Source organism: Equus quagga, chromosome 10, assembly GCF_021613505.1.
Source record: "Equus quagga isolate Etosha38 chromosome 10, UCLA_HA_Equagga_1.0, whole genome shotgun sequence".
NCBI lineage: Eukaryota > Metazoa > Chordata > Mammalia > Perissodactyla > Equidae > Equus > Equus quagga.
Window position 1 is genome coordinate 119,152,497 of NC_060276.1, and position 15,214 is coordinate 119,167,710.

Sequence of the window (15,214 nt, forward strand, 5' to 3'; positions counted from 1 at the left end):
ATGATGACATAAATGCATGTGACATCATTATTTTAATAAGGGTGGCGCTGTCAGTGTATATGGGGCTGAGAGGTTGTGAGGATTCCTAATAGGGGATGGTGCCTTAGAGTCGGGTTCATGGGAGGTCTTCCAAAGGAAGTGAGACCTGCAAATTGGGAAGAGGTTGAAACAACCTAAAGAAATGATGGGGGAGAGAAAGGAATGACGACTAAAAAGTGTGGAGTTCAGAGCTGGTGCTGCAAAACCTAAGTGATGTGAATTAATGGAAGAGTTGACTTCTGGTCTCTTGGTTTGCCTCATTGCTTTGTCCGTGGATCTGTGGATTGGGGCTAAATTCCCATCCACTTTATTAAAGACCATCTCCAAATAATCCTATCAGGAAGATTGTTACTGGAAGGAGACATTACATCCTAAGTATTTATTGTTTTTGAAGCAGAGCGTCTAGTGCAGTGTTTCTCAAACTTGAGCATCAGAATCCCCTGGGGGCTTGTTCAACACAAGGCCCCACCCATTCAGGTTTCTAGGTCAGTGGATTCCAGATGGAACCCACCTGAACTTGCTGCTACTGGGCTAGGGGTCACACTCTGAGAACCACTGCATTTCAGTCTTTTCAGGTTCTGTTTCCACAAACAGCCTGTTTGATTTTTGTATTCCACATCCTATTTTGATCTTTCCTGTTTAGAAGGTGGCTTTAGTACTTCTGGGTCACGTTGCTTGCTTTTGGTATTCAGTCTTGCTCGACTGATTTATAAGTTATCTCTATGTTTTCAGGTTCCTGGTCAGTTCAAGCCAACGCATATTTATTGGGCATCTAGTATGTGCTATGGACTGTGAGGGATGTAAAGATTAATAATAACCTCCATAAAAACTCATAGATATGTTAGACATTATTTATTCCTCCGTGGCCTCTAAATGCTTGGCTCATAATTCAAAACACTAGAGTAACGTGAAGGCAGCAGATTGCTTCCCATTCCAGGGCTCTAAGGGCACATTCTACCTCAGACAAAGGTCTGTAATTCCAGGCTGCAGGGAGCTATTCCTCCTTCAGAGACTGAGAAACTATGAATAGAGCATCATTCATTCATTTGATAACCATGTATTCACATCTTATTTTGAGAAGGTCACCAGGCTAGATACCTCAAGACATAGAAACACAGATAAGATTCAACCCCTGATCCCAGTGAGATCACAGTCCCAGTAGAGAAGACAAAAGGATCAATGAAATATCTATACTATAAGACATGCCCGTCATACATTCCTTAAGGAGGGTAAAAACACAGATCTGGGAATATAGCATCTTAGTTTCTACACGTGTCCTTTGGGACAGTTTGTTGTCTATTACTGTGTAAAAAATTGCCCTAAAACATAGCTTTAAGCTCATAGATTTTCTAGAAGTCAGGAATTCAAGAGTTGTCTAGCTTGGTGGTTCTGGCTTGGAGTCTCTCACAATGCTGCAGTCCACTTATAGACTGGGGTTGCAGTTTTACAAAGGTGTCAGAGAATGTCACTTATGTGGACAATAGCAGGGGGCGTCAGTTCTTTGCCACATGGGCCTCTCCCTAGGGCCAGTTACACAATATTGGCAGCTGGCTTTCCCAAGAGTGAGTGAGGAGAGAAAGAGAGACAGGATGAGAGAGATTCCAAGACAAAAACCACAGTCTTTTATACTTTGATCCTGAAGGTGACATGTCTTCACTTCTGCTGCATGCCATTTGTCACACAGTCAAAACCTGGCACAATTTGGAAGGGGATGGCAGGAGGATGTTAATACAGGAAGGTAGGGACCATTAAGGGCCATCTTGGATGGTAGACTATCACAGCAGCTTTTCCAAAGGAGGTGGCTTGTGATCTATGACTTAGAGGATGGATAGGGTTTTGTCAGAAGGGCAGAAGGGAGAATGAGTAAATATGTGGGTGCATCAAGTGTGGAGTGAATTGATGGGTTGAGTGCTATTTCAAGTGTAGGTTTTTGAGTGTGGATGATTAAATTGAAATTAGAGCATTTTAGGTGGTGGAACCCAAGGGTAAAGCTGATAGATGTTATTCTGTAGGCGCCGGAGGAGACTCTTTTTTTTTCCAGAACTGAATCATTTACGGAATGTCAGTTTTCTGGCAGTGAATATGATGGAGGCAGGTAGCAGTGGAGGTAGAGATCGAAGGCATGAGGCTAATAGCATAAATTGAGATCTAGTGATGGTGGAGACAGGAAATGGAGAAGGCATGATATTCCTGAGATGCCTTGGAAAGATGGTATTGATGGGACCTGGCAACCTACTGAATAGAGAACAAAACAATGAAGTAGCTACCAGAAGTTGGGGTTATATTTTAGGTAGTTTAATTAGGGCAAGAGAGAGGGTTCAGAAGTTGGGTGGGCAGGTCATTATTGCCATATGCTTCAGAGATCTAGGAGACTGACAGGGAACATGTTATTTTTTGGTGGTTATAAGGAAATTGATGGTCTTTAAAAAGATTATTATTTTTCAATCCCGGATTATCTTGTTATAGGGTTTTTCTTTCTGAATCTAGTCTGACATATTCATTATCAAGACCTTCTCAATGATTCTAATTATTTTTCTAAAAACCTATTTATATCCCGACACGTAGTACTTTAAGAGAAGGAACCCTTAATAAGAAAGATTTCTTTATTTACTCACATATCGCTTCTGCCTTCTTTTCTGACAGTACCCCTGGATCTCATTGGTTACCCAGCTGACCACTGGAGGGGCTGACCCTTCAACAGAGCCCACATTGTCTTTGCAGTTTCTCCATAGACTCTAACATGCTCGTTGCCCTTCCTTTGAGGGAGGGCCTTTTTCCTTCCTTGAATTTCAAAACGCTCTGCTCTCTAGTTCTCCTCTACTGCCTTTGATTCCTTTTGCTTTTCTGACTCTCTGCTCGTCCTGCTTCTTCTGTTACTGTTGCTTCCTAAATTCCAGCCTCAGGCCACTTCTCATGCTTCCATGCTATCCCATATAGTTCTGCATCTACCTGTGGTTTAACCACCACTTCCACCCAGGAGACCCACACGTCTCTGCTTCCTGCTCTGACTTCTCTCTCAAGTTCCATCCTGCCCTTACAGTTGCCTTTTAGACAACTTCACCCTAGTGCTCTGCCAAAAACTCCATTTCAGTGTGTCCCAAACTGGCCCATCCTTTCTCTTCCCAAGCTTGCTCTATTCTGTGCATTCTTTTTCCCTGTGTCCAGCATCTTCTCCATTCGGTTGTACATCTTACACTTTAAATCCCCTCTCTTCAGTGCCCCCAGTGTAAGTCGATTTCCATGTCTTGTTATTTCTTTGATTGTGATGCATTTCCGCTTTCCTTGGCATCTTCTCGCCTTATGCTTTATCTTTACTATTTTAATGATATCCTGTTTATGGCCTTTCACACTCTCCAATCTATTTTTAAAACTGTTCCTGCTCCGTCTTCCTAAATAATAGATTGCATAAGATGACTATCCCATCCCAAAACCATCAACAAGCATCCACAGTCCTCCATCCCTTGCCCCACTCACATCTTCACGATTTTAATCATCACTTTTACTCTCTGGCTACTTCATGTTCCATCCAAACTGAGCATTACTGGGATTCACTGCTCTTGTTCCTTGGTTTCTTGTTCGCTCATTCTTCTCAGGCTCTCCTTCAACCCCACTATTGTATTTCCCTCTACCATATCGTTTGGGGAAAACACTCCTGTGTTTCTCCGTTACTCACATGGTCAGCAACACCTCCTGACACCAGATGTGTGAGTGTTTTCCCCACACCAAGCCATTCTTTGTGACACCAGCTGGGTATTCTATGGTTCAATGCAATTTGACATTAACTGGCATTAGCACAGACCCCACAGGTTAAGGAGTCAGTCCCACAAGACTGCCCCCCCACTTCAGAAGCCAATTGCAAGTAGTAGGTCCCCTGGTTACCCACAACTTCTCTCAGACTTGGTTACCAATCGGAGATCTCCACCACCCACTCCTTGGATTTCATCATTTGCTAGAGCAACTCATGGAACTCAGGGAAATGTTTATTTAATGTTTTCCAGTTTATTTTATAAGAAAGGATATGAGAAAGGATACAGATGAACAGCCAGAAGAAGAGATACAGAGGGCGACGTCTGGGAAGGTCCTGAAAGCAGAAGCTTCTGTCCTCATAGAATTGGAGTGTGCCACCCTCTCAGGATGTGGATGTGTTTGCCAATCTGGAAGCTCCCTGAACCCTGTACTTTTGGGATTTTTATGGAGGCTTCATCCCGCAGGCATGACCAATCATTAACTCAGTCTCCAGCCTCTCTCCTCTTTCCAGAGCATAGGAGGTGGGCCTGAAATTTCCAAACTGCTCCCCATGGCTCAGTCTTTCTGGTTACCAGCCCCCATTCTGAAGCTATCCATGAGCACCTCCCAAAGAGTCATCTCATTAGAACAAAAGACACTATTATCACCCAGGAAATTCCAAGGGATTTAGGAGCTGGGTGTCAGGAACCAGGATCAAAGACCAAACATTAGAACAGAAGATGCTCCTAGTGCCTTTATCACTTACGAAATTACAAGGGTTTTGGGAGCTCTAGCCAGGAACTCCAGGCAGAGACCAATGTATACATTTTCTATCATTTCACACATATCCATACCTTATCCATCACGTAGGGCTAAGATTCTGTTCCACTCACTGCCTTCCTCACTTCAACATGCATTATCCACACTCCTCTTTGCCACTCATCAATTTCCACCAGATGAGCCAGGCCACTAAAACTTCCTAGCTGTGTGGATTTCAATAGCTGATTTTTCATGTTTCACTTTTCTCATCTGTAAGAGAGTTTTGAAGAGAGTACCTACCTCTAGAGATGTTTGCAAAATAAACAAGTTAATTATGCATGTAAAGTGCCTTAAAATATGGGCTCACCTTAGGTATTGAAGGCAGGCTCTTCATATTATTTGTGTTTGACCTATGTTCCTTTTTCTGAGTCTAAAATGTTTTACAAAGGGTGGCTTCATATTACACTTAGATAAACCCCAAATTCCTTTTACTGGCCTATTTTGCTTTAAACAATGAGCCTCCTGCTCACCTCCCCAACTCCATTCCACAGCATTCGCTCATTACTGCACTGCTGGTATACCAGTTGTCTTCCGGTTTTGTACTTTAAGCATGTACCAAATTGGGACATTTGCATATGCCACCTCCCCAGCCTGCACATCCTGCCCTCTTCCCACTTAAAATGGGTTTCACACTCTATTGTTTTCATATTTAATCCACTGTTTACCTCCTTCTCAGTGCTCACCTACATCGGAAAGCATTTTTATTTTTTGTCTACTTGTGTGTGTGTGTTTTTAATGTTTTCCTGCCTTCCCTGAAAATGTATGTTTCATGAGTCTGGCACAGATGAGGTGCTCATTGGGTATTTGTTGAACAAATGAAGACAGTCATGCGCCACATCACGACGTTTTGGTCAATGATGGACTGCATGTACGATAGTGGTCCCATAAGATCAGTACCATATAGCTTACGTATGTAGTGGGCTATACCATCTAGGTTTGTGTAAGTATACTCTGTGATGTTTGCACAACTATGACATCGCCTAACGATGCATTTCTCAGAATGTATCCCTGTCGTTATGTGACACATCACTGTAGTTATAAGACACTCTGCATATTCATTGAATGAATGAGAAAGTCAAACGTTGCATGTTAAGGACAAGTGTTAACAACCCAGCCATCACAGTTTTCTTAGACATGTAGACAAACCAGAGAGGCTCTGAGAGAAGCACATCTTTGATCATTTAACCAATTTCTTGTAGAATGAAATTTGTCTTTAACTTAAGGGAAAATGAGTCTTCCTTGATTGTTTAGTTTGGTATTTATAAACTAGCATGATTTACTGAAAATGTATGGATCATTCAATATACTGACGTGATTTATTTCTAAATGCCTATTTATTTTCTAAAATCTTCTTTGTGAGTATTCATGTGCCTAGAGCTTTTATAATTTTTTTCTGTATTTTTTTTAAACATCATAGAAAAGCTTTGTCAAACTTCCCATTCTAGTCCATGCCTAGAAAATTGAGAGTGATAAATTTTAGGAAGGCTAAGAATTTTGGAGCTTAATCTTTTAAAGTCTTACATTAAAGCTATAGATCTGCTGTGCAGCACTGTTTATTTTCACTGTTAGCTGGATGGATGATTCGATGTACTTTTTAATTTTGTTGTAAAGATTTGTGTCAAAATTAGCAATGTAGACAAGAAGTGAATTTCTTGGGAGTTTATCAGAATTATGGGATGATTCAGGAGGAATAGTATTGTGTAAAATTGATTATATATATTTTAAGTTACTCTTTTTAAATTCTAAACTGAAGTTTTTCTTTGTTGTTTTTTCCTTGACTTTTATAATGCTAAAAATTAAGCCATTTTAACATTGCATAAAAAAATTCGGAGCAAATCCAAGACAGAAACAAATGTTTCATTAAATATGCATCCTACACAAAGTGGATGTAGTCTAGAAGATCATTCTATCTGAGAGGTGGAAGACAAAATTTGGGTTAGATAAATTAGTGTGCAAATTAAGGTCATTTATGTTAATTTTAACATTTACATACACATCTAGAAATATCTGGGATGACCCCGCTGAAACCTAGAGATAAGTTCTTTTCTCACCTGAGCGTGAATTTTTTTTCTTTTAGCTACACAAGAAAATCTACCAAAATTAAACTTGTTCCTCTCATTTTTCTTTTAGAAATTTAATGGGTCACTGTGACACAAAAGAAAACTAAGGAGCGGCCCTGTGGCTGAGTGGTTAAGTTCTCGCTCCGCTTCGGTGGCATAGGGTTTCACAGGTTTGAATCCTGGGTGTGGATGTGGCACTACTCATTAGGCCATGCTGAGACGGCGTCCCACATACCACAACCAGAAGGATCCACAGCTAAAATACACAACTATGTACTGGGGGGATTTGGGGAGAAAAAGCAGAAACAAAAAAAGATCGGCACCAGTTGTTAGCTCAGGTTCCAGTCTTTAAAAAAAAGAGAAAGAAAACTAAATACATGATGAATGATGCTAGGGATTGTGTGTGTGTGTGTGTGTGTGTGTGTGTGTGTGTATGTGTGTGAGGAAGATTGGCCCTAAGCTAACATCTGTTGCCAGTCTTCCTCTTTTTGCTTGAGGAAGATTGTCACTGAGCTGACATCTGTGCCAATCTTCCTGTTGTCTGTGGGATGCGGCCACAGCATGACTTGACGAGTGGTGCTAGGTCTACACACCTGGGATCCAAACCTGTGAACCCCAGGCCACCGCCGGGGAGTGCACAAACTTAACCACTACACCACCAGGCCAGCCCAGGATTTTTAAAAAAATACCTCTGAAATATCTTTAGGTTTTAAAAATAGGTCTTTATTGTCCTGTTTTTGTGTATATTTGTGCAAGTCTACATGCAGACATTAGTAATGAGTGATATCAAAGTCTTGGGAACTCTTGGCTATAATCATGGCCCAGACTTCTTGAAGATGCTGGAGGGTCTGGCGTAGCTTCTAGCTTGTGCTTTCCATAGGCTGTACTCTGACAAATGTGGCCCTTCTCTCCCACCTCTTTCAAGGTCATCTTCAATGCCATCTCCTAAGACATAGCACTCTATTCCTTATCACCGTACAGGATCTTGTGTAGTTATATATAAGCACTTGCTTTGATGAGGCTCTCCCCCTCAAGACCACAAGCTGCTCTGAGGGCAGAGATTGTGTCACATTTGTCTTTGGAATCCCTTTTCTGTCCTCATATCTCATTAATGGACTTGTGCTCAACAAACACTTGTGAAATGAAATAACTTTGGATTGCTAGACAATATTTATTGGAAATTATTTAGGTACACAGGAATAAAATCATATTAGTACCATACTGAAAAATCAGAGGTGCATCAATGCCATCCTCTGTGAAAATATTTATATCCTTGTACCTTGTGTTCTAGGTATCCATTTGACTCACGACCAGGGCACATTGGAATGGCTATGAATGTCTCTATGAACCTCAAAACCTCCAGTTGTAAAGATGAAATTATATGGAGTGTCCTACTTGAAACGTTGTCATAGTGTGGAATAGATCATCCTTAGCTTCCACATCTGATATTCCTCAAAAGGTTTGTATGCTTTGAATAACGTATTCTACATATGCTAAGATTCTATTGAAATGATATAATAATTTGTTGTAACATTCACTAATATATTAGTGAATTATAATATCGCTAATATATTAGTAATTCCTAAATATTGGTTTAATTAGTAAGTTCCCCTGTTTAATCCACCTCAACTGTGTAAAATCTATCATCACAGGTCATGTATGTTTTTAAAAGATTCTTTTACATGTAAATCAATACATATTAAATATGGTATAAGTCTTTACAAATGATATGTAATTGGTAGGCTATAGTTTTTATGTGAAAACAGATTATAAAATGTAATTTCATATTAATTTTCAAATAATCAGCTATTTGTAATCATATTTATCTGTCTTAAGGCCTTCTATAATAGGTCATCCAGTCCAAATTTAATGGTAAAATCAAAAAGTATTTTAATCTAGAGAATTTTCTTTAACTTTTGAAATGTCTTACTAGCCGCATGACTATATCTTAAAAGTTAACTTTAAATACATGAAAAGAAAAGCTTACTACATGATGCCCACAGTGAATCATGTAGTAGAGAATAAATGAAACAGCTGAAGAAATGATTATTTGAAGGAGAAGTGTTGAGGATGTGCATTCTCCACCGATATCAACATTTAGCACCAAAATGGCGGCAGATACCGGGGTAGCGGAGAACCTCTGCCTTTCCCTGACTCTTTGGGGTTTGGGGGTTTCTGACACAAAAAGCAGTCTGGAAGAATGTTCTGTGGTGCGTTCACACATGAAGGGTTATCCTTTAAGAAGAAATAAGAAATATGTAGAGCGTATTTCACCTTGCCTAGCAGGAAAGACAGTACCATTCGTGTTGAGGATAGTGAGTAGGGCCCAGTAAGAGAACTGGAGATGGTGAGGGAGGCAGGCAGGATGGGTGAAAACAGTCCTGACGCAGAATGCACCAGTTTTAATTACAGTCCTCCCAGATGGAATAGTATAGATGAACAGAGTTCTTTCCAGGGAGTTTAAATAAAGCTGGACGACCACACATTAAACATGATAGGATGAGAACATTTCGTTTCATCAGATTTTAGTAATATCAGATTTGAAAATAAAAGAAACACAAGCAAATACGATTAATAATTCCTTCTCACTTGTGTACCTAAAAACAATCTAAGCAAAATCAAGCAAGCCAAGAAACAAACAAAAACTCAAACCTACCATAATAATTTTAAAACATTTTTCTTTACCCTGTCACAAGATGTAATGTATGGCTGGACATAAATCACACTAATTTTTCTAGAACTTTTCTGAACCGCACATATACAGTTAAATTTATAATTGTGAATTTAAAACTTGAGCCAAGATATTACTTCTGATCAAGTTAAATAGAAATAGAGCCAATTTCAAAGTTGTAATATTGATAATACGATGTTAGGAGAGCTGATTTCATTGAGCATCTACTATGTGAAGCACTCATGCGTTACAAGGAGGCTCTCTTTGCTATTAATATCAAATAACCTCTTTGTCACTGATGAAAACCATTTTAGGTGTAGAGTCCCAGTCTGGGGACTAAGGATGTGGGAGAGAAAAGATTGAATGGCGCCACCTGAGCCAACGTAGCATGGTAGATGGAAGCCAGACTACCTGGTTTGAGCCCCACCTCCACCCTTCACAGCTCTGTGATCTTGAGTTAGCTAATCTCTCCCTGATTTAATTTTTTCCACTAATGGTGGTAATGTTCTTACCTACCTTTTATGCTTGTTGAGAAGACAAAAAGAGTCAGTATATAAAGCACTCAGCATGTTAAATATTGACCCCCTATGTACATGTTACCTATTATAAATGTTACTATTTTATTTGTTTTGGTGAGGAGGCAGCTTGACATTGTGAAAAGCGTGTGGTCTTGGAGTCAAGATTGACTTAGATCTGATTCTCTGCCTTAGAGCTGATGAGCTGTGTGACTTAACATCTGAATATCAGTTTTTCTAAATGGAAAATAGATGTCATGATGTCCACCCTGCATGGCTATCAAAGGATCAGCAATAATGAATGCAATTATGACTGTTGGTACATATAAATTAATTTTCACAAATATGTTTTAATCAACAATATATATGAAATACATACAAATTACTAAATGTGCTAGATACCACGAATAATGAAAAACGTAACTAAAATATGTCCCCACCTGCCTATAATTTAATAATGTGCTGGCTCATTAACTATGAAACCCAAAGGCTTTATGTACTTAGTACTCATATTCTTCAAGTGTTGAAGTAACTCGAGAAGTGCATTAAATGATTTATCCTCTTTTTCTGCTTACTACCTTCCCTAGAGATGTAAAATGTTGAGTGTCAAAGACAAATGGGTATTCTGTCAAATGTCTCAAGTACGCACTTGCCTTGTTACGGTCCTCACTTGTAAGTAGAGGGAGCAGTGTTGCATGAGAGTCGTCCTTTAAAGAGAAGATTCCATGGTGAGATGACAAGATAAGTGCCAATTGGTCCTGGGATGATTACTGATCCTATAGAGACTAGTTTTGTTGTCGTAGAGCCAAGAGAACAGGGCACGGCTGGATCTTGTCCATTCTCACCCACCGCTGTAGGGGAAAATAATCTCTCTGTTGGCCGAGGATTAGTTCTTGCAAATGAATGATTTCTAAAATGTTGATTGGCTTTTTTCACAAATTAAATTTTGCAAGGATTTTAAACTCTTAATTCAAACAAGCTAGATCTTACATAGACATGCACTAAGCTGATGGTTGCCTTCAACAAAAATTTAACGGTGCCCAGATGAATGCAGCTGAGACATACGTTGGTAACCTCAAACTTGTCTTTGTTTATTCTGAATTCTCAAACTGCACGTGGACTAAAACGGTTGGTTACAGAATCGACATTTAGCTGTGCCTGTGTGTCTTCTCTTGATTAGTTGCTTGAATTATTAGGGAACTAGTTAAGAATTACTTTATGCCACTACCAGTTGGTTCTTGTAACCACCCAAAAGAAAACTTATAAGGAATGTAACACTGGTTTTGAAGCAATAGTGCCATCTCTTTTACCGAGCGGAGCAATATGTCTCTCTCTCTCTGTTTTATTTCAGTAGGGAAAAATGTGCTGAGATGGAAAAGAAATCAAGTAGATTTCCATGGAGGCATTTTTAAAGGCATCTTCTTAGAAGGACAATGTAATGGTAAGTATCAAGAATAATCATTGACCTTGGCTGACTTATTTTATTGACGCATTTACAGCCTGGTTAAATCAAATCTAGAAGTGCTTTCAGATTACTTTGGTGTGAAAATAGTTTTCTTTTTTTAAATTTATTTAAAATTGACAGAAATACAAAGGAGTGATTTCCAGCTCATTTGGAGTGCACATAATGGCATGCCTTGGAAATTTAGGATTTTGTGTTATTTGTTCCTCCAAATAGCCACAATGCAGACTATGTCTCATAAATTAGACATACACAAATGAGAGGGTCAGCTATCTGATTCACCTTGTGTAAACCCCTCTGAAACTTACCTTGGACCCTCTCTATTCTAGAATAAGCATTTCAAGCTATTGGAACATTTGAAATGGCTCCAGCATCACATTTTACCCTTTTTGTTTGTAGCCCCTATGGAGTGGGATCCAAAATGTCACACATGTGCTTCTAGTGCAGGCTGAGGGCCCACTGAGGCCATGGGATCCTTCTCTTTCTCTGGAAACCAATAATAGAGCAGATTCCAAGGAACAGGAAATGGGTAGAATATTTTATGATTTATGGTTGTAAGCACATGTTAATGAAGACACTTCATAATTCACAACTGGACCCTTACCTTCCCTACTTAAATTTCAAAAAGGGTGTGTTTTAATACGTTTCAAGTAAACGGTTACATGTTTTCATGGCTCAGCTGTCAATTCAAGCTCTGCTGAGGCATTATTTATGATTATATTACTTAAATATGAGTTATTTACTGATTTTCTTATCAATTTGAGTGCTGTAGCCTCCCAACATTTGTCAAAATGTAGACCACAAATAGCTTTTGAGCATCTCCTTACAGTTGACGACATAATTTCCATATCTTTACTTTGTATCAAACTTCTGTAGCTTTCCTGGATTCTAGAGGATTGTCAAGGTCATGTCCTTTGTTGAACTCGTTTCCAGCAAACTTGATTTCCAAACTTCTCTATATATTTCCTTCCACAAAAAATGCCAGTTGTTTTTTTTTTTCTAAAGATGATGTGTAATTAATAAAGAAAGACTAATACTATCCACCTTTTAACATGCAAACTTGAAAGATGATCATGGTTGAGAAAATGAATGATCAATTGTTTGCTATTTTTATCTAGTATACATTTATCTATTTCATCAAAGATGTTCAATGCACACACACATTGCTCATCAGGATACACAGCTAAATAATCAATAGCAACACATTATGTAAATCCCTTCACCTTCTGACTTGTGCAACAGCTGTTTTTTTCATTTTCATTTTCCTTGTTCAATCTGCAGGAGCGTTAATATATAACTGAGGCTTGAGGTCTCAAATGTATTCATCTTTGTTCTCTCACAACCCGCCTTTAGAACAGCAACCTGATGCAGCTTGGGTTGTAATCATTTCAGAAGCCACAGTGCAAGGAGCACTCACTTTAATATAATCAGGCTGTCCTAGTTCCAAGGAGAAGCAGTAGTAATAGGGCTGGCATCAGCCTCAGAGCTGTAGAGTCACAGTGCATAATAAGACAGCTCGCATTGTGAAACCCAAAGGGAACATTATAGAAAGTGCACAATCAGAGGAAGAAAATGAGAACTTCTGAATCTAGAAAGACTTCTTACTGTTTTACCATGTGCACTGAGGTTCAATCTACATTTGAAACCACTGGGCATTATCAGCATGTTTCTGCAAGAGTCTGTCTAACTGCCCCTCCGATAAGGGGAATGCTTTGGAGTGACAATGTGGGGTGGCCCTTGATGAGTGGTGATCCTATGTTGCAACTTCCTATATTGTATCCCAAGGATGGCTTGGCTGGGTGAAAAAACATTGACAAAAGAATTTACCTTGCCTAGCATTCTCAAGACCCTAAGTGAGAACTAAAAGCATTGTGACTCTTTGACTGGAGTCATAGTCATTTATGAGGGGTACAGGGTTTGGTGGAAAAATACACGAACCTGTGAATTAGGGCATCTAAGTTGCAATCTAGTCTGCTGTGAAGTAGCTGGTTTTCGATGATCAGGCTTCTGATGTGTTTAAAGAATTAGAGAGGTATGCATTCATTCCCTTTTCACTATGAAGAATCTGTGATTCTAAATGAAGAAAACCAGCTGTTTAGGAAGTACAAATAATTCCTTAAGCCTGTTTAATATTTGGAAATTTCAACTTAAGCCAGTTTAATCAAATTTTCCGTACAATGTTGACTGAACTCTGAACTTGGTTCTGTAACTCCTGTTAAAGGAAATTCTTTGCAATAGATTTTCATAGTTGTCTGGGATGGTCTTGATGAACTGATGTTAGAAATTTCTTTGTTTTATTCCAAAGATGGCTTAGTTCAATTCAAAACTGATGACCAAGAAAACTTCCTTTCATGGCACCCCTGAGACCACAATTTTCATTTCTAAGTGAAAGGATCAAGGGGTGAACCAGAAATTAAGAAGTTCAGTATTATATGGAACTGAATTTGTTAGTATGTTGACAGTCATGATGATTAGGGTTATCCTAGGGGCTAATAAATTTCAACATTGAAATAGTTTGTTTATACTCTACACAGTTATGAACACATTATCCAAATAAATCTTCCATTAAATAGCTTGTGATTTAGAGGGACACACAAATATATTAATCAATTTTGTACAGCAATTGGGATATAGACTTAAGCCTAATAATATAAAAATATAAATATAATAAATAATATAAGTATAATATATAATATAGTATAATACATAAATATAAATAATTTGATCATGGGCCTCCTTAATCCTTTTCCTTTCAAGTGTTTCTCAAATCCATATTGTTTGAGAAACCATATTGCCTATTTTTTCCTAGTTTAGTGCTTCTTTTCTGCCAAAAGGATATATTTCGGTGGAAAAAAAGGACAAGTATAGCTAGTTAAATAGATCAACTTATGCTATTTTTTTTTAAATTGCAGTAACATTGGATTATAACATTATATAGCTTTTGGATGTACATCATAATATATTTCGAATTCTGTGTAGATTACATCATGTTCACCACCCGAAAATAATTATAGTCCATCCCCTCACATGGGAGCCTAATCACCCCTTTTGCCTCCCCCCGCTTCCCCTGTGGTAACCACCAATCCAATCTCCATTGCTATGTCTTCGTTTGTCATTGTTTTCATCTTCTACTTATGAGTGAGATCATATGGTATTTGACTTTCTCCCTCTGACTTATTTCACTCAGCATAATACCCTCAAGGTCCATCTATGTTGTCACAAATGGCCGGAATTCATCATTTCTTATGGCTGAGTAGTATTCCATCGTGTAAATGTACCACATCTTCTTTATCCATTCGTCCCTTGATGGGCACCTAGGTTGCTTCCAAGTCTTGGCTATTGTGTATAATGCTGCAATGAACATAGGGGTGCAAGCATCTTTATGCCTTTGCGTTTTCAAGTTCTTTGGATAAATACCCAGCAGTGGAATAGCTGGATCATATGGTAGATCAATTCTTAATTTTCTGAGGATACTCCATACTGCTTTCCATACTGGCTGCACCAGTTTGCACTCCCACCAGCAGTGTACAAGGGTTCCCTTCTCTCCACATCCTCTCCAACATTTGTTGTTTCCTGTCTTGTTAATTATAGCCATTCTGAAGGGAGTGAGGGGATACCTCATTGTAGTTTTGATTTGCCTTTCTCTGATAGCTAATGATGTTGAGCATCTTTTCAGATGCCTGTTGGCCATCTGTATATCTTCTTTGGAGAAATCTTTGTTCAGATCCTTTGCCCATTTTTTAATTGGATCGTTGGTTTTTTGTTGTTGTTGAGCTGTATGTGTTCTTTGTGTATTTTGGATGTTAACCCCTTGTCTGATATATGGTTTGCAAATATCTTCTCCCAATTGCTGGGTTGTCTTTTTGATGGTTTCCTTTGCTGTGCAGATGGTTTTTAGTTTGATGTAGTCCCATTTGTTCAT

The 15,214-nt window shown here is 38.9% G+C and overlaps 1 protein-coding gene across 1 annotated transcript in view; it reads left to right on the plus strand.

The window, feature by feature from the left end:
• NLGN4X (neuroligin 4 X-linked) overlaps positions 1-15,214 on the plus strand; it is a 293,155-nt gene that overhangs the window by 23,362 nt on the left and 254,579 nt on the right. Inside the window, exons 2-3 of the mRNA XM_046672744.1 lie at positions 7,936-8,103; positions 11,182-11,271. The gene's annotated coding sequence lies outside the window, so the exon portion shown is untranslated. The remainder of the gene's footprint in view (positions 1-7,935; positions 8,104-11,181; positions 11,272-15,214) is intronic.